A 27,624-nucleotide genomic window follows, 5' to 3' on the forward strand; every position below is an offset into this window, starting at 1 on the left:
GATATAGTTAATAATAATGTTAAGACCTGACCTTGCCTTTTTAACGTAATACCTATCACGATATATGCAATAGGCTTCCACTATATAGCTTAATACTGCTAAGGGCACTTTCCGCTATTTGGCTGGTATGGCAAATATAGCTATTTATTACCGAGCCGCTAAAGCTACCGTAGTATTAGCTGCTTTTTTTGATAGTAATTTTACTAGGTACCGGCTGACTTTGAAGTCTACTAGTGGTTATCTTACTACCTTAAATGGTGGGCCTATTAGCTGGAGGTTAAAACGGTCTTCGACTATGGTTTTATTAACGCTTAAAGCCGAGTCTAATGCAATACTTAAGGCGATTCGCGAAGTGGAGTGGATATTTAATTTATTTAAAGAAATCTAGGTCGATATTTAATGCCCGATACCACTATACTGCGATAACTAAGGGTCTATTTCTAACGCAAATAACCTAAATCAGTATGCCTGCACTAAGCATACCTTGCTTAAATTCCAGTATATACGTGAGAAGGCCTACGGTGGCCTGGTAAAAATATCTTATTTACCCACGACAGATATGCCTGCGGATGGACTTACCAAACTACTCCTAAGTCCGAAATTCCCTATATTTCGGCAGCTATTAGGGTTGCAATCCCTATAGCTTAACTTTTTTTTCTTGTTTTTTATGGGACTTCTTTCTTTTATTCTAACGCTAGGATTAGCCATATTGCTAATCAAAGGGGATGTTAAAATTAGCGCCTTTTTAGCTATATTTTGGTACTAGTCTCGCCACTATACAACGTCTTTACGTTGAGATATCGCGGTGGCTATACCAGGCGCTATGGTGGGGTATAGCGCCCCATAACGCCGATTACAGTAGGCCATAGCGCCGGTCACGGCACCGGCACAGCGCCCCACAGCCGGCCATAGCGGCCGGTCACAGTGGGCCACAGGGCCCATAACAGGCGGCGCATTTCTACGGGATTACTAAATAGGCAAAATAGCACCTTCGGCCTTCTACATACAGTCACCCGCTATACCGCGCTTTTACGGCACACCGGTATAGGGCTTCCGGCCCATACGGCAGGCTATTATAGGGCATCCGGCATACCGCTATAAGCCACTAGGCTTGGTTGGGTAGGCATTAGGTAGGATATTAGGCACAGACTGGGCACAGTTAGGCAGACCGACTTTTCGTCGGGTTTTTCGCTATTTTTACGGTTTTTCATTATTTTCAACCACTTTTTCAAGATGATAGAAATATGCCTAAAATTCCCTCTTTCTAGCTAGAATAATCACCAACAATTAGAATCAGATTTCCCTAATATCTTTACTCTGGTCAACCTCTCGTACACTTTAAATCTTTAACCAGCTCTTTATTTTATTTTGCAACGCCTTATACGCTACTATCGGTATCCAGTATATTTCTAATAGTATTCTAAATCACCATTTTGCAACAGGTTATAAGCCCGGTATCTTAAGGCTTCCAGCTTAAGACTTTTTTACGCTAACTTAGGATTTTAACGCATTTGGCAGCTAACCTTCTAGAAATCTAACTAATAAGGGACTAATCATCCTAGATTTAGGAACCTAGCTACTATACCAAGCTGCAACACATCCTTACAATAGGATTTTCTAAGGTGATTCCTTAATGCAGCTTTCTTCTAGATTTTTTTATCTAGATTTTTAGTCTTAATTTTCTTCGCATTTTTAAGACTTTCTGGCACCTTTTCTCTTCCTATAATAGCCAGTCAGAACATTCCTACCGCCGATAACCTAAGCTATACAGCAGAGGTAGAAGAATCTAATAATAATTAGGAAATTGCCTAGCTTAGGGAAGACCAATAGGAAATAAGAAAAGAATTTAATTATAAATTTAATCGAATTAATTCTAAAATCGATTTTTTAGCTGATAAGGTAGGCGCTTTAGTAGATAGACTAATTAAGCCTACTATTAGCCTACCATCCTAGGATATAATAGATGTAGATACCTTCTAAACCCCTATAGGTAAAGGAAATAACCCACTATCACTACCTAAAGCCTAGTAACTCCTGCCGGTTCCATCTAGTATTAGCAGCCAAATTAGCGCTATAGCTATTAAGGAACTAGCTAAAATAGCCAATAGATTCTAAGAATCCTAAAAGCTAAAGGGGGCATCTAACTTTAACTAATAGAAATAGGCCCTTATGATTCAACTTAGGGCACTTAATATCGCCAAATTCATCGAAAATCCTTCTATTACTAGTAGTTTTAACGATTTAGAGCAAGCACTTTTACTATTACTTATTAAGAATAGTTGCACAAAAGGATTAGCTACCGCTATTAACTAGTGCACTAACCTAGAGTCAACCTTTATATTACTCACCAAATAGTATTCTCACTTATCAGACGTATAGTAGACCTACCTATACCCTGCCTTCTATTAATTAAATTTTATAGGCTATAAGGGTACTTTAGAATCTTTTAATACCTCTTTTAATAGCTACCTATCTAGGCTACAAATTTTAGGCTCTTATATATAACCTTTCGACCAAATTAGCTAGTATTTACATACTATAAAAGGGGTCTTTTTTCAGTAGGCAGAATAATACCACACAATAATAAGAATCGCCTATACTTAGGGAAATACATTAAATATTAACCTGTAATTTTATATGGTTGATTTACTGGAAGAATAATATATTAAAGGGTCATTAGTAGCAAGGGCTACCACCTACCTCGCAAAGGTTAAAGGTGCCGGTACTAACAATAGTAGCAAGCCAGCTAGTAATAACACTAGTAAGGGTGGTAAAAATACTACTACTAATGCCAATAAAAAGAAATAGGGGTCTTCTTCTACCTAATAATAAGGGTCTTCTTTAGCTATATAGGGCAAGCCGGAAAATAAGAAGAAGAAAGAAAAGAAAGATTCAGCTAATAAAGTAGATACCCTATAAAAGACCGATAAAAAAGAAAAGACTATTAATTCCTTTATATTAGGAAATTATAATACTCTAAGTCTTATACCTAGTGAGACAGCCTATTCTTCCTTCTAAGACTATAAATATATATAATTTTTAGCTACTAGCTATAGTATATAATCCGGTAGGAAAATGCTAATAGATTCTTTACTCTATGATATTAGTTCTACGGTATATATTATTAATGATAAAAAGCACTTCACCTACTTCTAATACTATACCGGAAATAGACCAGTTATTAGCATAGGTGGTGGCCCAATCAAGCCCAATAGGTGGGGCATAGCGCGTTTTACCGTGCTATAGGCTACCAACCCACCTCAATAGGGCACCTTAGAGCTAACTAACGCCTTCTTTATACCAGCTTTTAATATTAATATCTTTAGCGGTATTAAATACTATCTGAATCGTAGCAGTATTCAGGGCTAAAGCCTAATTAATAGCAATAATAAGTGTATTAGGCTTCTTAATTTTAAGAAGTATAGCTTCTTTTTATAATAAAAAGGGGTAGATTCGCTATTTTTACACTATACCAGCTAACCGGCTTTATATAGTATTTCGGTCGAATTACCTGCCTTAGCCAACCTAGAAGAATATAAGGAATATCCCCTACTAGAGGATTTACCTACCCTACTAGCTGACTCGGACCTTCTACTTCTACTAGCTAATTCGCAAGCTAACCTACCAGCTAACTTACTAGCTGACCTACCAGCTAGTCCTAGTTTTTCGGTAGTACCAATAGAGGCTACTATTCCCAATACAGCCTAACCACTATAGAGGGCCCCGGTCGCCCTTAACCCAGCCCCAGTCACAATACCAGCTGCTAATACAGAATATCAAAAGCTACTATTATTAGCCGGACTTTAGTATATCCGGCTTAGGCATATCGGAATCCAACTTTTAAAGAAAACCTATGCATCAACCATAGGGTTACCTGATCTTAGTAAGGTAAAAGATTCTGATTTTAACTATATCGCCTATAAAAGGGCAAAGTCAGTTCGGCGTTTTACATCAGGGGCTATACTAGACCCTATACATTATTTAGATATTATAGAGGGTAATATCTTCCAAATTAACCCTCTACTATACAATAAACGCCCTATTTGCCTTATTTTAGTTAACCGGAAATTACGCTTCCGTTAGGTATATTTACTACCTAATAAGGAGGGACCTATAGTATTCCTAGTATTATAGGGGTTCTTCTAAAGTCTTAGGAATCGCTACGGCAAATCAGCTATTGAATTCCACTATAATAGTGGCAAGGAAATTAATGACGTTATTATAGCCTAGCTAGCTCTTAAGGGTATAGATTTTTTAACCTCTTCCCCTTATATTTATAAGCAAAATGGGTTAGCAGAATGCTTTATATAGGCTATTATTAACCGACTTAGAGCTACTATGCTTTAGTCTTAGTTACCTTCTTACCTTTAGTCTGTAGTGATTCTTAGTATTACTACCTTAGTAAATCTAATAGTAGTCTTAAACTATTCTTCGTTACCTTTTAAGGAATTAAAGAAGGACTTTCCGGAAATTATGTATTACTACCTACCCGACCTTACTAGCTTTAAGGCTATTGGTGCGGCTATAGAGGTGCTAATCCCTTTAGAAAAACGGGTTATTAGCTATAAGCTGGCCCCCCGGACCGAGTTAGGTAGGTTACTAGCTATGCTAGGTAATGGCACCTACCTCGTCTATATCCTATATCGCCGGGTCGTTACTAAGACCTTTTTTATTATTTTTATCTGCTAAAATAAAGGTATAGGCCCTATTTTAAGTGGCCTAGAGGGCAAATTCGACTTCTTATCGTCTTCTATTTTAGAGGGGGTAAATGCCGACTAAATTACCTTAAAAGAGCCTATCTAGAAGTCGCCTTGCCTAAATATGCCTATTTCGTCTAAGACCGATAGTATAGGCCTAGTCGAAGGCATAGGCCTACTATAGGCTACGGATCCAATACAGCCTACGGGCCCACCACAACCAATAGGCCTAATATAGCATACGGATCCACTATAATCAGCAGGCCTACTATAACCAATAGGCCTGCTACAACTAGTGGGCCTACCAATTGGCCCGCCATAGCACTCTATAACATTTCCTAGCAATTCGCCGTCTTTTAATTCTAAATCGCTTTAGCCTAACTTAGCTTTTCAGCTTAAGTAAGACGGTCCGCTTTTACTGGCTAAGGAAAATATAGCCTTTTCCTATATAAAAAGGCTGCAAATGCTAGGAAATATAGAAAGCTTTTGTTATTAGGAATCTTAACTACCGAGATTTTCCGAATCTATCATAAAAGTGGGTATACCCCGCATATATGAAAATTCTAACTCGCCCTATATAGAAAATTTTTAATGGTCCGAATCTTAAAGCCCTATATATACTGATTTTCTGCGACTTTCCGATACAATAGATTCTACCTTTTCGCCCGGCTTTTTAGTAAATGCAGTATTTCGCTATAGTAAAACGCTGCTTATACTAGAATATCTGAAATTCGAGAGTCTAAATATCGCCTTAAATGAGAGACTGTAGGAGAAAATGTTTCGAGTATTAGAAAAGGTGCCTATTTAGCTATACTAGGTTAGGGCTACTAGGGGTAGAATTCGAGGAAGAATATAGCTATAGATATAAGACGTGCAAGGTATCCTAGGTTATAGATACTATAGGTCACTTTTGGACCTATAGACTGACTAATAGTCTAACCAATAGTCTGACCTATAGACTGACTAATAGGGTGCTTTCCTACCTACCTAGCCGAAAAACGATTAGATTTTTAGATACCTAGGCAGCCCCCTAAAGGCTTCTATATAGGATTTCCACCCTTCCTATGCCTTTTACTAATAAATGCACGATATCTATTGTAAGGTTAAGGCTGCAAAACGGGCCCTAAAAGGTATGCCTAATAGCTGGAAGGAAGTCTTATATAGCCTATATAAGGATAGCTAGGTAAAAGCCTTATTTTCGGAATTCGAGTAGTTAATCGATTTAAATATCTTCTAATTTATTCCTAAGACTAGTATTCCTATTAGTAGGAAAATATTGCGTAACCAGCCTATTTTTCGTATTAAGAAAGATGCGAATAATAACCCGGTTAAATATAAGGCACGATTAGTTGTCAAAGGCTTTATATAGGTATTTAGGCAAGACTTTACGGAGACCTATGCCTCTACTTCGATCCCACTAATATAGAGGATTATCCTTACTTTTGCTGCTGTAAATAATTAGGAAATAGAGTAGATCGACTTTATTTGTGCCTTTTTAAATAGTGAATTACTGGAGACGATTTATATGGAGATTCCAGCTGGTTTTCTAGAATTTGCAGAAAGCCTACTCTTACCTAACCTAGCCTTATAGTCTAATTAGTAGTATTATCGACTTCTAGCCTTATTTACTAAGGTTGGATATGACCCCTTTATATTATAGGTCATACTATTAAAGAAAGCCTTATATAGGCTAAAATAAGGCCATCGCGAATGGCAGTTACGGTTAAAAGACCTTCTAGTGTAAGAGGGTTTTAAGCCGTTACTTTCTAATACTGCCGTCTTCTATAATAAAGGAACGCATACCTTTATTGTGACCTATATGGATAACTGCTTGATTGTCGGTCCGGACCTTAGCTATATTAACCAGCTTAAGGCTAAGTTCTATAAAGTATATACTATAGAAGACCGAGGACCTACCTCCTTCTTTCTAGGAGTGCAGATTATTAGGGATAGAGAAAAGGGCCTATTATAACTACACTAATCGCAATTTATTGCGGAAGTCCTTGAGAAATTCAACCTTAAGGATGTACAACCGCATCTAATCCTACTATAGCCCGGTATACTTACTGAGTCTAAGGCTGGTAATATGCCGCTAAATGCTAATAATCAACACTTATTCTAGCAGCTAGTAGGAATAGCGATATAGTTAATAATAATATTAAGACCTGACCTTGCCTTTCTAACGTAATACCTATCACGATATATGCAATAGGCTTCCACTATATAGCTTAATGCTGCTAAGGGCACTTTCCGCTATTTGGCTGGTACGGCAAATACAGCCATTTATTACCGAGCCGCTAAAGCTACCGTAGTATTAGCTGCTTTTTTTGATAGCAATTTTGCTAAGTACCGGCTGACTTTAAAGTCTACTAGTGGTTATCTTACTACCTTAAATGGTAGGCCTATTAGCTAGAGGTCAAAACGGTCTTCGACTGTAGTTTTATTAACGCTTAAAGCCGAGTCTAATGCAATACTTAAGGCGATTCGCGAAGTGGAGTGGATATCTAATTTATTTAAAGAAATCCAGGTCGATATTTAATGCCCGATACCACTATACTGCGATAACTAAGGGTCTATTTCTAACGCAAATAATCTAAATTAGCATGCCTACACTAAGCATACCTTGCTTAAATTCCAGTATATACGTGAGAAGGCCTACGGTGGCCTGGTAAAAATATCTTATTTACCCACGACAGATATGCCTGCGGATAGACTTACCAAACCACTCCCAAGTCCGAAATTCCCTATATTTCGGCAGCTATTAGGGTTGCAATCCCTATAGCTTAACTTTTTTTTCTTGTTTTTTATGGGACTTCTTTCTTTTATTCTAACGCTAGGATTAGCCATATTGCTAATCAAAGGGGGTGTTAAAATTAGCGCCTTTTTAGCTATATTTTGGTACTAGTCTGGCCACTATACGACGTCTTTGCGTTAAGATATCGCGGTGGCTATACCAGGCGCTATAGTGGGGCATAGCGCCCCACAACGCCGATTACAGTGGGCCACAGCGCCGGTCACGGCACCAGCATAGCGCCCCACAGCCGGCCACAGCGGCCGGTCACAGTGGGCCACAGGGCCCACAACAGGCGGCGCATTTCTACGGGATTACCAAATGGGCAAAACAGCACCTTCGGCCTTCTACATACAGTCACCCGCTATACCGCGCCTTTACGGCACACCGGTATAGGGCTTCCGGCCCGTACGGCAGGCTATTATAGGGCATCTGGCACACCGCTATAAGCCACTGGGCTTGGTTGGGTAGGCATTGGGTAGGATATTGGGCATAGACTGGGCACGGTTGGGCAGACCGACTTGTTGTCGGGTTTTTCGCTATTTTTGCGGTTTTTCATTATTTTCAACCACTTTTTCAAGATGGTAGAAATATGCCTAAAATTCCCTCTTTCTAGCTAGAATAATTACCAACAATTAGAATCAGATTTCCCTGATATCTTTGCTCTGGTCAACCTCTCGTGCGCTTTAAATCTTTAACCAGCTCTTTGTTTTATTTTGTAACGCCTTATACGCCACTGTCGGTATCCAGTACATTTCCAACAGTGTTCTGAATCACCATTTTGCAACAATAGTATACTATATATAGGCGATATAGGCATACTCTACCTTTTCGATATTATTAGCACTTAATCCTTTAGAATCCCCTTAGATAAGGAACTCTCCTATAATATACTTCTTTTATAACTATTAATATAACGATTTAATAGTAGGCAAGGGTTGCGTTTTCCTAGTATATAAAGGTATCTAGGGCGTAATAGCAGATAAGGAGGGAGCTAATAGTACTCTAGATATGGTCTTAGGGGTAATAACTATTAAAGAAGAAGCTTTTATTAGTATTACCCCTATCGATAATAGAACTTTTATACGAGAAAAGGCAGGAGAATATAAAGGCGACGATAGGGCTTTTATATTAGGCAATAAGGGCTCTGCCAGACTCTTATTATTATTAGAAATAATAATAAGCTTAAAGCTAAAGGGGGAAATATACAATTATCCTAAAGAAGGTATAGACTATAGTAGCTAAAATAGTATTTCTAGCTAGGAACCTCCTCTGCGCCTAGTATCTTTAGAGCCTCCGGTAGATATTTAAGATAGACCTAATAGGGTTATAGGAGAGTCTTAGGCAATAGGTATATTCCTATCTATTAATCCTCCGGACGATATAGCGACGAATCTAATATAATAGCAAATAGGGGGGGACCTAAATACCTATTAGTACCGGACTATTTACTATATAGACCTAATACAAACAATCTAAGAACTTTCAATAGCGCAACTCTATTAGTAGGAATGATTCTTACGATAGCAGTAATACCGTAGACTTACTATTAGGAATAATAGCCTTAGTAATAGTAGGCATAGGGATAAAGAGAGGGAGAAAAAAGTATAAGAGAGAAATAGATAAAAGAAGAAGCCTTAATGCAGATAGATTTCTAACCTACGGCTAGCGATAAAATTTTTCTACTTTACAATAGTTATAATACGGCTTTTTCTAGCTAATAGTACTACGACCGGCTTTAATAGGATTCTATTATATCTGCCTAAAGTATACCGATTCTAGCCCCTACTATATTTACATCGGTTATATATTAGTATATCTACGCGCCCGATTATTATCCTATATATCTAATTAAGGTTATTTTCAAAGGCTATAAGAGGTTTTAATTGGGGGGCAATATACGTAGGGGATGATATCGGATGGTTTATTCTTCTGCCTCCGAGGAGGAGGAGGGGGGTATATTACAGGCTTGGGCTATGCCCGCGCTATAATATGGCTAGGACTTGGGCTATACCTACATCTAGCCTAAGAAAGGCAATAGACGGAGTCACGGGATTATATTAGGACTCCAATATGTATTATAATTAGGATATAAATAGACTAAATAAAAGGTTTTTATTTAGATCCTTTTCCCTCCTCTTTAGTCTATTTAATATATATTATTGACGCCTATTTGCAGCCGCCCTAGGGCCAGTCCTTCACAATAGGAATAAAAGGCAGATAAGGTAGAGCTATAAATTAGTTAGATCCTAAAACCGTTATCTATTTTAGTACTTAATATAGATAGGATAGAAGGTATTAGGACCCTAATCTTAGATTTAGAGGTTACCCTACCTTACGGCCTATATATCTTCGCTAATATTTACCTTTAGGCCCTTTAGGACTAAACAATATCTAAAAATAGTATATACTAAGCACGATAGATAGCAGTAGCAAATAGAAAGCAATAATTCCCTATAGCGATAGCGATATAGGAATAAATTGCAGATTATACCCTAAATGCATATAGTATGCTATTCTACTGGGGGCGGGTATAGCTCCTATCGTTCGAGCCTTTAATTATAATAGTCATCTAATAATACTATAACTCGCCTATAGCGGGTTACCTAGGGAAGAATACTACCTTCTAATTATTGCGATAGGATTATCATTTTAATAATATATCATCTAAGGTAGTAAGGTTTGTTTAGAACTATTAATACCGTAAGGCGTATAAAAGCCGCTAGCTATAATAGGGTCTGCTATAGCTTTTACTAATCTCGGACCGTTTCTAGTCGCAAATATTAGTAGATTTTATAATAGACCTCCCTGCTTATAACCTTTCCGATTTATGCTTCTTTATAGTAATTACTAACCGCCTATCGAAGTATATTTAGCTAAAGGCAATATACTCTATAATAGCCGAGGAGTATATAGAGCGATTCTAATAATACTAATAGTACTTCTATAGATTCTCTAATGAGATTATTAGTAATAGAGGCTTAGATTAAGTAGGATAATTTTAGATAATACTTTATAAGGCAGTTGGGATTAAATAACTCCTCTCGACTATATATTACCCTTAAACTAATAGTGGTATAAAACGAATAAACTAAGAGGTCTAGGCTATCCTCTATATCATAGTCTCCTTTAACTAGTATAATTAGCCTAAGCACCTTACTATATACTAACTTGCCTTAAATAACTAGATATTATTAGTAATAAGGTTTAGCCCGAACCGGCTCTTTAATGGGTTCAATATATTAACTATTATATTAGCCCTAGAGGTAATATTAAGCTTAAAAATACTAAAAGGGTAGGCGGCTTTCTTTTTAGCTAACCTTTAGAAAAAAGGGGAGTTAGCTTAATCTACTATCGCTTTTGTATAATAACGATAATAAGATGCAATAAACTATTTATACCGCTTAGTAGAGCGTTTCTAGGTTAGAGACTGTATATAGTTTAGCCTAAGGAATATTAAGATAAACTATTTTTATAAAAAGCTTAATTAAGTCTCTATTAAATATATTATTATTGCTATCCTATCCCTACCTATTATCCAGCTTAATATCCCTAAAGGTATCTACTTAGTTTTTTATATTGACTTTATTAAATAGGCCGCTTTTAATCTACTTCTAATATAGACCGTTACTAATATTAGGCCAAGGCCTTTATTTATTCTTCTATAAGATTTTAATTAGCTATACGAAGAATATAAGGTTAAGGCAATACTAGTAGCGAAAAACGCTTAGGGTTAAAGCAGGAAATATAATATACTAATTAAATAGAAAGGGTACGATTTACCTATATAGAAACCCTTAGAAAACTTTAAAGATTTAGCGGTATAAGAGGCATTTAAAGCTAAATAGGGTGATATTTATATATATAATAGGCCCTTTAGGCTATTAAAATAAAGTCTACCGGACCTATAAATAACGCCTAAATGCCTACTTATAAAAAAAACCCTTAAAATATTAAAAAAAAAATATACTTAGTTTATCCGCCCCTCTCTTAGGCTAGTACTATCCTCCCCTCTCTCCTATATTATAACCACTATATTTATCGTTATATAGGCCCTCTTCGGCACTATTAGGTTTAGCGTACCCTTACGGCGGCTATAGCTATAGGGGCGGTGGTAGTAGGGGCGGCTATATATAACCCCTATAGTGGTATCTATAGGAGATCGGGCATATATACGGCGAGTAGGCTTAGCGCAAATAGTTGCCTATACGACCCCGATATACTAGTATTCTAGGGGATATACTATATGGGGAATATAGGGGGGGCTATAATAGGGCCTATTAAAGATACTATAGGGTTTGCGGTGGCGACAATAGGGTATATAGCAGTGCCGGCTAGGGCTGCTATAGTACTAGGGCATTCTGCGGCAGATAGTATAGCTAGGCTTTTAGGGGAACCTATATATCCTATTTATAGGTAGGCGGTTTTCTGGCATAATAGGTTAGTAAGGGGCAGGCAGGAGGGGGGGCTAAATAGGGCTAGGTAAGAGCCGCTAGGTACTACTTTATCTAGGCATAATACTCTTAGGCCTCTCGTTATATATCCTGTATTACGCTTAATATAGGGGCTAGATTAATAACCGACCCGGCTTAGCAGTAGGAGGGAGTTATAGCCTAAGAGATATCGGTTAATATTTTACTAGCAGTACTATAGGGACTAAAAGTAAGATATAGGATGCAAGGAGTTATTTAATTAGCGGCTATAGTATACCGCTACTAATTATTAAAGGCCTAAAAAGAGGGCGAAAGGATAGTAGCTTAAACTTTAATCATTTCAATCGTAAGATATATAGGTTTAATAATAGAGGTGCCCTCCTTATAAGCCTTAATCTGCGCTTAGTAGATCTACTAGAGTTTAGGATTGCCGGTAAGCTTAAAGTTAAGCTATATGCATAAGCTATATGCATTTTAGTAGTAAGAGCAGCCTCTACTCCTACCTTTTCGTATATAGATAGGGAGAATACTAATCGCCTGCATTTTTCAGTTATATCGCTTATATAAAAACTCTTTATTGTAGGTATATTTATACTCTTTATCGGAGGAACTACCCTCTAATAAATAATCGCCTATAGTATGCTATAGCTTATATCTATGCTCTAAAGGGCTAAAATGCTTGGCAAATAGGGCGGTTAAACCACTTATAGGTCGCGGGATTTTTATAATATTAGGTTCTATAGGGGTCGTTATGCCGCCTACGGCTTAGCCGCTATTAGGGTTCGGCTTAAATATATTTAGGGTCCTAATGCAATTAATTAGGGGAATATAGAATCGCATTAGGCTCGAACTAATATATATATTAAATATAGGCGGAGATAGGGTATAGCCTTTTAGAGAATATATAGGTAACTAGTCTATTATTAGTATTTATTATAACCTTAGACAGGGGGGATAATACTTACGGTAGGATGCCGATAATAATTAAATCGGCTATAGGAAGGAAGAAAAAGGGAAGAAAAAAGGTGATAAAAAAGGCGCGAGAAAAAATATACCTTTACCTAAGGGGATTACCTACTGATAACTAGCGAAAATTTTTTCATAATACTAACAGCTACTATAAATAGCTTCTAACTAGCGATATAATACCGGCCTTCCATACGTTTCTATTATATTACCTTCCCGAATTAATACTCTATAATATCCCCTACTTATATAAACTAGACCTAACGAATAGACTTAAGGTTATCGCGATAATAACCTAGGCGACCTAATTGGGCCCACATAGAGGATAGGCGGGTTTCGGGATATAATTAATTTAACTGCGAGGCGGAGGAGGGGGGTATATTACAGGCTCGGGCTACGCCTACGCCACAATATGGCTAGGACTCAGGCTGCGCCTATGCCTAGCCTAGGTAGGGTTATATAAGTTAGTGGCATAGGATTACGGGACTATATTAGGACCTCGACCCGTGCTAATACACGGTTAAATAGACTATTAAGAGGCCCCTATTCGGGTTCTCTCTCTTTCCTCCTTAGTCTATTTAATATATTCATTCGATGCCTATTCGCAGTAGCCCTAGAGCTAGTCCTTTACAAAGATAGCCTAAACCTCCTAGTTTATATGCTCTATACTACTATTAGTCTATAGGTGGTATACTATCGAGAGGAGTTGTTTAGTCCTAATAGCCTTATATATTATGGTCTAGAATTGGCCTATTTAGTCTAAGCCTTTATTGCTAATAATCTAGGCGGGGAACCTATAGTACTGCTATTAGCAGTCTAGGAATTATTTTGCATAATCCTCCGCTCGCATTAAGTATATTACCTTAAGCTAAATGTACTTAGATAGGCGGTTAGTAATAACTATTAGGTAATATGGGTCGGAGGTATTATGGGCTAGAAGGTTAATTATAAAATTAATGGAAATCTAAGACTAGAAATAATTTAGGATCGGTAAGGGCTAAAATAGGCCTTAATATAGCTAGCGACTCTTATGCGTTCTATAGTATTAGCAGTTCCGAATGAATTAAGCTACTTTAGACGATATATTATCGAAGTAGTAGTCCTACTATAGTAGTTAGAAGGTTATATTCTTCTTTAGGTGCCCTATAGTAGGAGAGTTGTAGTATTATTGAATTACTATAGTTATTAATAGTTTAAAAGAGGGGAGCTAAGTCTATCCCTAGTAAAGTAGCGCCCTATAGGCGTTTAGGGTATAATCTACGATCTACTCCCTAATTTTTACTTTACCTAGGAATTATTACTCTCTATCCGCTATAGCCTTCTATCGGGCATAATATAGGGTATCCTCGGCTATAGCCTAGTCTTAAAGCGCCTATAGATAGGCATCGGTAAAGATCTAAGAGCTATTTAGTAAAAAGACTCCTATAGAAGGTATCGCCTTTAGCACATCCTCTATTATATCTAGATCTATAGCTAGTTAGTTCCCTATTAGGTCCGGTTAATCCTCTATTAGGTCTATATAGTCTTCTATTAGGTTTGCCTTAATAGTGGAAATAGATAATAATTAAAGGATTTAGTTAAACCTTAAAGCTATACTATCTGTTTTTTGCTCCTATTGCGAGAGTATATTAAGGCAGTAGGCCTATAAGCCGGGCTAGTACTAGAGGTGGAAATTAAAAAGGGCTAATATCTTAGCCTATTGCGCCTAGTATTCTAATATCTCTTTTAGTCGGGCAAAGTATTTAAGGTTCTTATAGTCTATAAGGATTATAAATAGAGTAATAATAGAATAGAATTTAATAGACCACGCCTTAAGGTACAATATAATAATAAGTAGCACTTTATCGTAAATAGTATAGTTCCATTCAGCTTTTATAAGCTATACTAAATAGTATATGTCAAACGGTTTTCGCCTGCTAAGATAATGCAGTATACGAAGGATAAAGGCAGTGGAATGGTAAAATCGCAGTAAGGTAAAGTAACGGCACAGATAAGATACAACTAAGGCGTAGGGACAATCTAATGTGCATTAATTCTGCATACTTGCTTGTATGCATACATCCATAGTCCTTCCTTCTCACTATTTGGGTAGGAATATCTAGGGATTTAAATACATAATATTCCAACATAGAACATCCCTAGTGAAATCAATCTGACGTAAATATCGTGACCATACTGTGATATTATAGATATGTAGCGAAATGTGCATTTGTAATGCATCGAGATTTACGACGATAAAGTGGTGTAATCAATTTGTGATGCATCATACATTTCCGTGTGAGGGAATGTGTGTAAGTACTAGGTACTCAACTTTACTAGCAGCCGCCATATAAATATAAGTACTGAATACTTAATACCTTTTTCAATCTGATGATGCGGCGATGCGTAAGAATTGTCGGCGATTAATATCCAAAAATAATAAAATAAAATAACAATAAATAAAATAATTTCATTCTGACAGTATATAATTAGGTAAAGTACCTTATCCTCTTTAATTTAGGAGAGGTAGCTACTAATAGCTATATTAAAGCTATCCGCCTTAAAGATTATTTCCTTCTTAGGGTCTTATTAGGTAAGGATTAGATACGAGATAAAGTATTATTTAAGCATTTAAAAAGCCTTTTCTTCCTCTTTAAGTTATTAAAAGGGGATACCCTTTTATATTAACCGAACTAGGGGCTTAGCTAAATAAAAGAAATCTAAAATAAAATCGCGGTAGAAGTTTGCGAAACCTAAAAAGCTTTAGATGCCTTATAATTTTATAGGGGCTTTTTACTTTTAGATCGCCTTAATCTTCTTAGGGTTTAAGTGGATCTCTTTCCCTATTATTACGATATAGCCGAGGTAGTATACCTCCTTTATTACGAAGTTATATTTATCTAGATTTAGATTTAGGCCGGTATTTTATAGGCGCTAAAGGATAATCTTAATGCGATCTATATATTCTTTCTATAAGCCTCCAGTATAGACTAAAACTTTATTTAGGTAAATAATAGTAAAATCCCTTAATAAGTCCCCTAAAGCCCTATTAATATATCGCTAGAATATTACGGGGGCTTTAGTTAGGCTAAAAGGGGTTATTAACTACTTAAAAAGACTAAAATAAGTCTAGAATATAATTAGGTATTTATCGCCTTTGGCAATATATATCTTATAAAACGCGGTATAGATATCTACTTTTATAAACTATTTTGCGTAGGATAAAGAATATAGCATCTTTTTAATTAAAAGAAAAGGATACCGGTCCTATATTATAACCTTATTTAGGGCCTAGTAATCTATATAAAAGCACTATCTACTATTCGCTTTTTTCGCGAGTAGGACTAATACCACTACTAATAAAAAACTCGCGTAAATCTATCTTTTATCTATAAGGTTAATTATTTATCTCCAAACCTTAAGTAATTGGTCTTATAATATATTATATAGCGGTCCCTATAGGAGGTCAGGTGGCCCCCTATCTAGGGTCGGTTTAAATATAATATAATAATCAAGCGTGCCTTAATATAGTAGGAGGCTAGAAGCTTTCGCCTTATTAAAGAGGTCAGTAAAGCCATAAAGCTCTAATAATAGGGTCTGTAGTTAGGCTAAGGGGGGGCTAAATTCTAATATGGTAGGAGTATAATACAGAGGATTGTCACGGGCTCGGGCTACGCCCGCGCCATAATGTGGCTAGGACTCGGGCTGCGCCCGCGTCTAGCCTAAGAAGGGCAATAGACGGAGTCACAGGACTATACTAGGACTCCGATACGTATTATAATCGGGATATAAATAGACTAGATAGAAGGTTCCTACTTAAATCCTTTTCTTTCCTCTTTAGTCTATTTAATACATATCATTAACGCCTATTTGCAGTCGCCCTAGGGCTAGTCCTTTATATTTAAATAGACTCTCTTAGTCTTACTATTATAACTCCGTATTATAGAACCAATAATGCAAGCGTTATACGATATCGAAATAAGCGCGCCTAATAAGACGGGGGTAGATGGCATAGGGCAGTAGCGCCCCCGATGTAATATACACACCCAAATGCAGTAACTTTCTGAGGGTATATAATAGATTCAATCGCAAATAAACTCTTTATAGGCTTATCTCGTAGAGTAGGCAAGTAAACCCTAACTGGAATACTAACCGGTCCTAGTAATACAATAGGGCGGACTTATCCCCCCTACCACTCTCGATACGGCTTATACCTAACCTAAGCGTAAGCCGATCCCGATAAAGGACCCCTTTAACGGCAAAAAGACAATATTTACCGCCTAGCGAACCTTTATGCAATATAAGCTTAAGGTCGATAAGGACTTTATTAGGGACGAAAAGATATAGTAGATATTTATCTTCTAAAACCTATCTTCTATAGTCTAATTATAAATCGCAGCCTTTTTTAAGAATAGCAAGGCCTATAAGTATAATATAGCAAAGTTCTTTAAATACCTTTAATATCTCTTTAAGGACCCATATCGATAAGATCGCGCAATTATTAAACTTAAGTACTCTTTACGCTAAGGCCCTAAAGAACCTTTTGCTGCTTTCTTTATCCGATTTAAGGAAAAACTAATACTTATAGGAGGAATTAGCTGGCCTAAGGAAGTAAAACTCGAATACCTCTATTCTATATTAAATGCCAAAATAGCCGATAAGATTATCGGACTTAGGGTCTCCCGTAATAACTACTATATAGCAGTTGATTGCTATCGTTAAATTGCTATTAACCTTAAGACTAGCCTAACTATTAGGCGCTATTCTAATCCTCCTTATAATTAATAAAATAATAACTAAGACGCAAAGGGTAATACGTAGATAATAGGTATTAACTAGCTTACTTTAAAAAGTAAGTAATATATAGCCGAATAGGTCTTATAAGAGGTCTTTAACGAGCGATAGGAGAAGGACTTTTATCTTCATTATAGTGCTTCTACCTACTATATATAGAAATACTATTTATAAAGGGCCCGCAAACCGGGAACGGTTAAGGTGGCTATAGTAGACTCCTAGGCCGCTGAGGATAATAATAGCAATAACTCTTAGGGAAAAGACTAGCCCTTAAGCCTAATCTCGCAAAAGGGCTTAAAGTATACGCTTAGAACCCTAATCGATTATAAAAAAGACCTTATACGAAAGAGATAAAAGAGATTACAAAATATATAGATAGGCACCCCTTTTTAGTACCGATATTATATAAATCTTATACTTTTATTAATACTTTAATCGACTCGGGTTATAATTACTATAGTGCTATAAGCGAAAAAATAGTATAATGGTTAGGTCTCTAATCTATCTGCCTATTATAATGTAGGAAAATCGGAATAGCAGTAGAGATTTAGAGCCGTTTAGGGGAATATAAGGAAGCGACTTCCTCTATTATATATATCGTTCGCGTGGATATTAATATTGATAGCTGGCCTTCTATAGTTATACTTTATATAATCCTAGGCCTTACCTATAATATTATCTTAGGTCTCCTTTAGATAGAACACTATAATATTATATTATAAGCGAAACGATATTAGATATAGATTAGAGCGGTAGGTAATCTTATCGTCTAAGAATCAATAGTATAATAGTCTAGCCCTGCTGTAGTTAATATTCTTAGTTTAATCTTCTATAGTATACTCTAGTAGGCAAAGCGTTCTAAAGACTAATCGACCTTTTTTATTACTATAAGCCTGCAAGAGATAATATATATTTTCTATATTACGCTTCCGCTATATTAGGACCTTATATTATCTCTATAGAAGCCGCAGGGATTACCCCTAGAGTTATAGGAATTTAGCGACCTATTTAATAAGGAAAAGGCCTCTAGCCTTCCTTTATACTAGGGTATATTAGACTATTATATTTAGCTTAAGAAGGCTCTAGATAAAAGCATACTAGACCTACCTTACGGCCTATTATATAATATGCTATAAGACTAGCTTCTTAAGGTTCGGAGATAGGTAACTAACCTTATAGATAAAGGATAGATTTAGGCGAGTTCTTTATTGGCGGTAGCTTTAGTCCTCCTAGCGAGGAAGGGGAATAGAGGGTGGCATTTTTATATAGATTATCGAGCCCTAAATAAGGTTATAGCCTAAGACCGATACCCCCTCCCGCTTATTAAGGAGACCTTATAATCTTTATCTTAGGCGAAATAGTTTACTAAAATCGATATACGTATGGCATTCTATAAAATCTATATCGCAAAAAGCGATAAATACCTTACTATATTCCGCATGCGATTTAGCCTCTTTAAGTAGCTTATTATACCTTTTAGCCTTACTAGAGCCCCTATAATATTCTAACGATATATTAATAGGGCCTTAGGAAATACACTTAGGGATTTTACGATTATATACCTTAATAACATCCTTATTTATACCTTAGGATTAAGGGAGGACTATATAGAATACATTAAGGATATACTCTAACGACTTTAAGATGCTAGTTTTAACCTAGACTTAGAGAAGTGTGATTTTACTATAATAGAGGTCTAGTATCTAGATTATATTATAATAGTAGGAAAAGAGATCCGCCTAAACCCTGAAAAGATTAAAGCTATTTAGAACTAGGAAGCCCTTACGAAACTAAAAGGGGTCTAGAGCTTCCTTAGCTTTATAAATTTTTATTATAATTTTATTTTTAATTTCTCTTGATTTGCCGAACCTTTAGTTAAATTAATAAAAAAAGGGGTTCCTTTCTAATAGTTAAATAAAGAAGAGGAGGCATTCTAAGCGCTTAAGTATTACTTTATCTTATATTTAGTTCTCGCTTAATAGGACCCTAATAAGGAGACGATTCTCGAAGTAGATAGCTCTAATACCGCTTTTAGTAGCTGCCTCTCTTAAATTAGGGAGAATAAAATCCTCTACCCTATTGTATACTATTCCGTACGCCTAATAGATGCCGAATAGAACTATATAATTTATAATAAAAAGCTTTTTACTATTATCTTTTATCTTAAGGTATGGTTAGCTAAACTCCGATTAGTAGCCTCCCTATTTACTATTTTTATAGACTATAAGAATCTAGAGTATTTTACTCGACCTTATAAGATATTAGAATAGTAGGCTAGATGGGCCGAAATATTAGCGCTTTTTAATTTCTATCTCTAATATAGGCTAGGGTCGTAGGCTTAATACCCTAATATACTATTTCGATGGGAATAGGAAGCTAGCGGCGCGATACTAAAGATTAGCTAGATCTTAAAACTACTATCGATCTTAGTATTCTATTTAGACTTAACTACTGAATTAGTTCCTATAATTATACCTTTAGGATTTAGCTTACCTAATAGCTTATGTATTTTCGCTGATTCCTACCTTTAGGCACTCTAGGATTATGCTATAGCTAAAGATAAAACGTATAGGGTATACTAGGTAGTAGTAGCAAAAGGCAAAAGATGCTTTCCGACCGAGGCTTTAATAAAAAAATAAATTATAGATTGCACCCTAAATGCCTATAGTATGCTTCTCTATTAGGGGCAGATATAGCTCCCTTCTTTTAAACCCCTAACTATTATAGTTATACAGCAATACTATAAATTACCTACTGTGGGCTATTTAGGGAAGAATACTATATTCTAATTATTATATTAAGACTACTACTTCGATAATATATTTTTAGCGGTAGTAAGATATATCTAGAATTACCGATACTGCGGGGCATATAAGAGCCGACAATTGCGCTAAAGCCTACTATAGCTATTACCTATCCTAGACCGATTTTAGTTATAGATTTCCATCGACTTTATAATAGATCTTCCTATATGTAATATATTTAACCCGCGATTCCTTATAGTTATTACTAATTGCCTATCGAAGTATATCTAGCTTAAGGTAATACACTCTATAAAAGCGGAAGACTATATAGAACGGTTCTAATAATACTAATGGCGTTTCTATAGGTTCCCTAAAGAAATTATTAGTAACTAAGGATCTGATTAGGTAGGATAATTTTAGACTATACTTTATAATTTAGTTAGGACTAAATAACTCCTTTCGATTATATATTACCCCTAGACCGATAGCAGTATAGAACAGATAAACTAAGAGGTTTAGGCTATCTTACGTATTATAGTCTCTTTTAACCAATATAACTGGCTAAAACACCTTATAGCGTGCTAACTAGCATTAAATAACCGGATATTATTAGTAACCGGTTTTAGTCCTAATCGGCTCTTTAATAGATTTAATATTCTAATAGTTATATCGCCTCTAGATATAATATTAAGTTTAATGACCTTAAAAAGGCAGGCTGCCTTATTCTTAGCTACCCTCTATAAGGGATGGGAAGTAGCTTAGGCCGCCATCGCCTTTATATAGTAGCAGTAGTAGGACGCAATTAACCGTTTGCGCCGTCTAGTAGAATATTTTTAAGTTAGGGATTAGGTATAGCTTATCTTATGCAATATTAAAATAAACCGGCTTTATAAGAAGCTCGACTAGATCTTAGCAAAGTATATAGTTATAGCTATACTATCTCCGCTTAATATTCGATTCGATATCCTATAGGATATTTACCTAGTTTTCTATATTAATTTAATTGAATGAGCGGCTTCTAACCTACTACTAAATTAAAAGGTAACTAATATATAACCCGGTCCCCTACTTATACTACCTTAGGATTCTAATCGGCTATATAAGGAATATAAAGTAGAAAAGATTTTTACTATAAGGAATACCTAAGGTCGGGGGCAGAACTATAATATACTTATTAAATAGAAAGGATATAATATACCTATATAGGAACCCCTAGAGAACTTCTTAGAGATAGCGGCATAAAAGGCATTCGAAGCCAAATAGGGGGATATTCGGATATATAATAGACCTATATAGCCTTGGGATCGGATTTCAGACCTATAACCTTAATATCGTCTAATAATATAAAAAAAAAAAAAAAAACTAATCCTTTTCGTTTTTAGTAAAATAATCTAGTAAGTTTTAGTATTTATCTTTTATTTTTTAGTAACTTTGGCCCCGCTTCTATATTTCTTAATTCCTATTGCCCTTACTACCCTCACCCTTATTAGTATTTTCCTGCCTCCCTGTGGGATTCGGTAGGGGGGCATATAGGGGAAGAAGAGGGATTATAGGATAGTAGGGCAGGAAAGGTAGTAGCGGCATTAGTAGTATAGTTAGCGGATATTAATTAGGCATAATATAGCTCAGGTACCTATAATAGGGCGTGATAGGTCTGGGGGGATATACTTATAATGCTAGGCTAGTAGTAATAGAACCGGCCTCGGCTTGCGGCACGGTCGTCGGTATAAAGGCCTAAAGTAAGGCTATACCGGTATATAGGGAGGATACTAACTAAAGGGAAGCAGGCGGAGTATAAGGCGCAGGTATAGTAGGGGTGACCTAATATGCGAAGCTAGTTATCGCTTCCGCTATAATCTATATATTTTGTCGTTACTCTATAAGCAGTTATATAATAGGAGCTATAGAATTGCCGCTAGCCTATTAGGACCCGGTAGATAAAGCAGAGGGAATAATAGTCGTTATAGGCGCAATAAGAATCGACCCGCCGATATTAGTAGCTAGGGTATATACGGAAAGGGCTATTATAATATGCTTTTATGTTGTAGCCTATAGTTTATCCTATTAACGATATAGTATATTAAACTTAAGGTAAAGACAGGCCTTTCGGCCTGGGATATCTCCTACCTTTAGATAGGCGGCCTCTTTAATGCTTTATTTCTTTTATACTATACGGACGATACGCTTTATCACCCGCTATAGTTAGGGGTTTATCGATATTATATGCTTGCACTAGATATATATCTTATATTTCTAATAGTATCGAATATAAGCCTAAGAGCGATTAGACTATATATAGACGATATATTCTCTAGTGTCTATAGTATATTATATATAGGCGATATAGTTATACTCTACCTCCTTAATATTATTAGTACTTAATCCTTTAGAATCCCCCTAGATAAAGAACTCTCTTATAGTATACTTCTTTCGTGATTACTAATATAACGATTTAATAGTAGGCGAAAGTAGTATTTTCCTTACGCGTAAAGGTATCTAGGGCATAAGTATAGACGAGGAGGGAGCTAATAGTACTCTAAATAGGGTCTTAGGCATAATAGCTATTAAAAAAGAAGTTTTTATTAGCGTTACCCCTATTGATGATAGGACTCCTATATAAGAAAAGGTAGGAAAACGCAAAAGGGACGATAGGGCCCTTATATTAAGCGATAAAGGCTCTACCGAACTTTTATTATTATTAGAAATAATAATAAGCTTAGAGCTAGGGGGGGAAATATATAATCGTCCTAAAGAGGGTATAGACTATAGTAGCTGCGATAGCGTTTCTAGCTAGGAACCTCCTCCGCGCCTAGTACTTCTAAGGTCTCCGGCAGATGCTAAGGATAGACCTAATAGGGTTACAGGAGGGCCCTAGGCGATAGGTGTATTCCTATCTACTAGTCCTCTAGATGATATAGCGATGAATCTAACGTAATAGCAAACGGAAGGGGGACCTAAATACCTATTAGTACTGGACGATTCACTATATAGACCTAATACGAACGATCTAGGAACTTTCGATAGTATAACTCTATTAGTAGGGACGATTCTTATAATAGTAGTAATACTGTAGACTTACTATTAGGAATAATAGCCTTAATGATGGTAGGCATAGGGATAAAGAGAGAGAGGAAGAAGTGCAAAAGAGAAATAGATAAAGGAAGAAGCCTTAGTATAGATAGATTCCTAATCGACGGCTAGCGATAAAATTTTTCTGCTCTATAATAGCTATAATATGGTTCCTTCTAGCTAATAGTATTATAACCAGCTTCGATAAGATTCTATTATATCTGCCTAAAGTATACCGACTCTAGTCTACGCTATATTCACATCGGTTATATATTAGCATATCTACGCGCCCGATTATTATCCTATATATCTAATTGAGGTTATTTTCGAGGGCTATAAGAGGTCTTAATTAGGCGGCGATATATAAAGGGGATGATTTCGGATGGTTTATTCTTCCGACTCTAAGGAGGAGGAGGGGGGTATATCACGGGCTCGGGCTATGCCCGCGCTATAATATAGCTAGGATTCGGGCTGCGCCTGCGTTTAGCCTAAGAAGGGCAATAGACGGAGTCACGGGACTATACTAAGACTCTAATATATATTATAATCGGGATATAAATAGACTAGATAGAAGGTTCCTACTTAGATCCTTTTCTTTCCTCTTTAGTCTATTTAATATATATCATTAATGCCTATTTGCAGTCACCCTAGGGCCAGTCCTTTATAAGGATATATATAAGCTCCTATAGGCTTATATAGAAGAAAGAGGTTAAATTATTTTAGGTATATACTATATATTATAGTATACTATAAAAGACCGATCTAAGAATATTAATTATAGTAGGCCTAGAGGATCAAGTGGTTAATTCCTTTATAAATAGGCTACTAATAGCTCTAATTCTTAATCGGTATTACTTCGCCTATAGTTTAATATTATAATACTCTATTTAAGGCAATCTTAGGGTAATATCGTAAGTTAGGCCTAGGATAATATATAATATTACGGCTAATAGCTATTTATCGATATCGATATTGATATAGATAGTATAAATAATTAAAAGGATAATAGCCTATTACTCCCCTAATCGGCTCTTTATATCTACTATAGTCCTAAGCTTTCTATAGGATAGTAGGCAAATAGGCTAAAGTCTTAACCTTTAGACGGTTTTTTCGCTTATCGCACTATAGTAGTCACAACTAAAATCAATTAGGGTATTAATAAAGGTAGAATTATTATATAATATTAGGATTAAAAAGGGGTATCTATTTATATATTCCTTAATATTATTAATCTCCTTTTAATAGTAGTCTTATTATAATCTAGCTAGGGGCTAGATATATATTTTAAGCCTTTTTGCGAGATTCAGCTTAAAGGCTAATCTTTTCCTTAGATATTATTACTATTACTTTCTTTAAGCTCGGCGATTTATAAGGTTTTTATAGCCTTAAAGTCTATAGAGGCTATAATTATTGCTTATAGAGGATAGGCCGGCCTTAGCTTATATTCCGATATCATATAGCTAGCATCCCTATATTAGGGATAAAGTAACTTCTAATAGTATTTCTTAAGGACGTCTATTAAAACCTATATTGCCCTTTTTATAGATAACTTCTTCTTGCCCTTTAAGCCTAGCTTATTAACGTCTATTATAGGCATATTACCGTCTTTATCCTAAGCGTTTATCTATAGATCCCAGTCGTTAGCATTATAATTCTAAGACGAGTCTATATAGTATTTTATAATAAGGCTAGTCTCTAGGTCGATAGCGATCTTACGGTACTATATAATAGCTGTATTGCAATCCTTATAGGAGACCCTTAGGGTAATAATCTTTTCCGATATATAAAGGTTAAGGGCGGATTAGAGTATTTCTAGCTTAACTGACTTAGGCTACCTAAGCCCCTCTACTAATACTAACTTTTCTTTAAAATATATAAAAAAAATAAAAAAGGGTTCTTTTAGCTCCTAATAGAGGGTATGCTTAAGCTTATTAATTATGCGTTCCTCCTAATATAGGTCTTTAAAGAGTCGCTATAGGTAGTTAAAGAAGGCTGTAAGGCAGTAGTAAAGGGCTATACTATTCTTAAAGAATATTATAACTTAGGATTAGACTATAGCTAAGAGGTTCTAATAGATAAATATCTACTAAGTCTTATCGTTACTAATAAAGTCTTAATCGATCTTTAATTTATATTCTATAAAGGTCTTCTATACAGTAAATATAGCCTTCTTACTATTAAAGGGTTCTCCGATTGGTATCGGCTTATACTTTAATTAGGTTTCCTCTAGGATTAAAATAGAGTCAATCTAAGACTAGTTAAAGGTCAATATAGGGGCTAATAATAGTTATTATTATAGCTGTTCGATAAGAGCCTATATTTAATGCTTAATCTGCTTAGCCTAAGCATATATCTAATGCTTACTATTTTAGCTTTAGGATAGCTATTCTTAAAACCTTATATTAAGAACTTCTATAGCGTTAGTAATTGACTCCTATTAGGCGGCCTATTAATAAGCGGAGGCGCGCCGGGTATTATCTAGGCCTATAGTATTCTGTGAGGGGCCTCTATCTATTGTCGGCAGTTATATATGATATAATAATAAGGGTTGAGAGAGTTTTATTAATTATAATAGACTGGCCTTAGGGCGGCTGCGAATAAGCGTCAATTAAATATATTAATAAAACTAAGGAGGAAGGGAGAAGAGCCCGAATCGGGTCCCTTCCGCAGTCTATATATATCCGTGTGTGGCGCGGGCTAAAGCCCTAATATTGCCCTATGGGCCTGCGTGTCTACCTTATATTATCTGTCCCGGACTAGGCACGGGCGTAGCCCGAGCCTCAGTCAATCTATAACACGGGCATAGCCTGAGTCCGTAATACTAAAGAGTATACAAAGCGATTCTAATAATATTAGTAATACTTCTATAGATTCCCTAATAAGATTATTAGCAATAGAGGCTTAGATTAGGTAGGATAATTCTAGATAATACTTTATAAGGCAATTAGGACTAAATAACTCCTTTCGATTATATATTACCCCTAAACCGATAGTAGTATAGAATAAATAAACTAAAAGGTCTAAGCCGTCTTTTATATTATAGTCTCCTTTAATTAATACGACTAGCCTAAGCACCTTACTATATACTAATTTGCCTTAAATAACTAGATATTATTAGTAATAAGGTTTAGCCTAAACTAGCTTCTTAATAGGTTTGATATACTAACTATTATGCCGGCCTTAGAGGTAAATTAAGTATAAAGATACTAAAAGGGTAGGCAATACTTTTCCTAGCTAATCTTTAGGAGGGAGGGGAGTTAGCCTAAGCTATTATCGCCTTCGCATAATAACGATAATAAGATATAATGAACTATTTATACTACTTAATAGAGTATTTCCAGATTAAAGACTATATATAGTTTAGCCTAAGGAATATTAGGATAAATTGCCCTTATAAGAAGCTTAATTAGGTCTCTACTAAATATACTATTATCGCTATCTTATCCCTATTTACTATCCGGCTTAATATCCCTAAGGGCATTTACTTAATTTTTTATATTGATTTTATCGAATAGGCTACTTCCGATCCGCTTCCTATATAGACTATAATTAATATTAGGCCTAAGCCCCTATTTATTCTCCTTTAAAATTCTAATTAATTATATAAGGAATATAAAGTTAAGGCGATATTAGCAGCAAGAAATACTTAAGGCTAGGGTAGGAACCGTAATATACTAATTAAATAGATAGGATATAATTTACTTATATAGGAACCCCTAGAAAACTTTAAAGATTTAGTAGGATAAAAGGCATTTAAAATTAAATAAGGTGATATTCGTATATATATTAAGCCTATTAGGCTATCAAAATAAGGTCGACTCAACCTATAAATAATACTAAAACGCCTACTTATAAAAAAAAAACCCCTTAAAATATTAAAAAAAAAATATTTAGTTTATCTGCCCCTCTCCTAGGCTAGTACTACCCTCCCCCCTCTCCTGCATTATAACTACTATACTTATTATTATATAGGCCCTTTTCGGCACTATCGGGATTAATATACCCCTATAGTAGCTACTGCTATAGGGGCGGTAGTAGCGGGGGCGGCTATATATAACCCCTATAGTAGTATCTATAGGGGGTCGGGCGTATATACGGCGAATAGGCCTAACGTAAATAGTTGCCTATACGACCCTAATATAATAGCATTC

This window comes from Ustilaginoidea virens, chromosome 3, assembly GCF_000687475.1.
Source record: "Ustilaginoidea virens chromosome 3, complete sequence".
NCBI classification, from domain to species: domain Eukaryota; kingdom Fungi; phylum Ascomycota; class Sordariomycetes; order Hypocreales; family Clavicipitaceae; genus Ustilaginoidea; species Ustilaginoidea virens.